At 42.8% G+C, this 745-nt stretch overlaps 1 protein-coding gene across 1 annotated transcript in view; it reads right to left on the bottom strand.

Moving 5' to 3' along the window:
• Positions 1 to 745, bottom strand: part of LOC104489948 (chromodomain-helicase-DNA-binding protein 7-like) — a 25,174-nt gene that overhangs the window by 22,334 nt on the left and 2,095 nt on the right. The window lies entirely within an intron of this gene.

Below are 745 nucleotides of genomic sequence, written 5' to 3'. Positions count from 1 at the left end.
CAGGCAGCGGCAGAGGGGACTGCCGAGCAGCTGCTTCCCGCACAGGCCCGGGACACCGGCGTGGGCAGCTGGTTTTATGATTTATTAAGCTTATTGTAGCATCGTGTCATTACGGCTGCATTCCAACAACTGTCTCCAAATATTTATGGGCAGAGCTACTTGGCATTAATTACTGACTGGGTAAGAAACATAAAAATCCAATCAAACTCTGATATCTTGACCACCACAGCCTCTTGAGTGATGACTGGTAGAGCCAGAGGGAAGCAACAGCAAACACTAAGATCACAAAAGGCACTTTTTCAGCTGAAGCTTAACACGCTAGCATGTAGTCAAAGCTGCTAAGCTACAGGGGATCGCGACGTTTTACTGTTTTTAGCTTTTAATTGAAAAGCGACGTGAACGCAATACATTTTCATCGAAACCCGGCAGATCAGGGACTAAGTAAAACAGAACTTTTATCCTATTCGAGATTTCATTTAAGCCTCAGAAGATTTTGACTTTAGACTATCACTCACATCTGCTGTCTTCCCCTTGCACCAACTCTTGCCCCAGCACCACTCAGCGATGAAAAATTCATCTTGGACGTATTTTCACATGTAAAAATTCCAGCTTTCAATTAAAACCACAAAACATTCCCTTAGGATTTAGAGAAAACCCTTGGTTTGGCCAAAGCAAATGCATTATAACACACACTTCCTTCTCCACGTTGTGAATACAAAAATTAATGGTTTCAATGACAGTTCTC

The sequence above is a fragment of the Buceros rhinoceros genome, unplaced genomic scaffold (genome assembly GCF_000710305.1).
Source record: "Buceros rhinoceros silvestris isolate BGI_N320 unplaced genomic scaffold, ASM71030v1 scaffold30112, whole genome shotgun sequence".
In the NCBI taxonomy this organism is placed as follows: domain Eukaryota; kingdom Metazoa; phylum Chordata; class Aves; order Bucerotiformes; family Bucerotidae; genus Buceros; species Buceros rhinoceros.
This window is presented reverse-complemented; position numbering and strand designations above follow the sequence as displayed.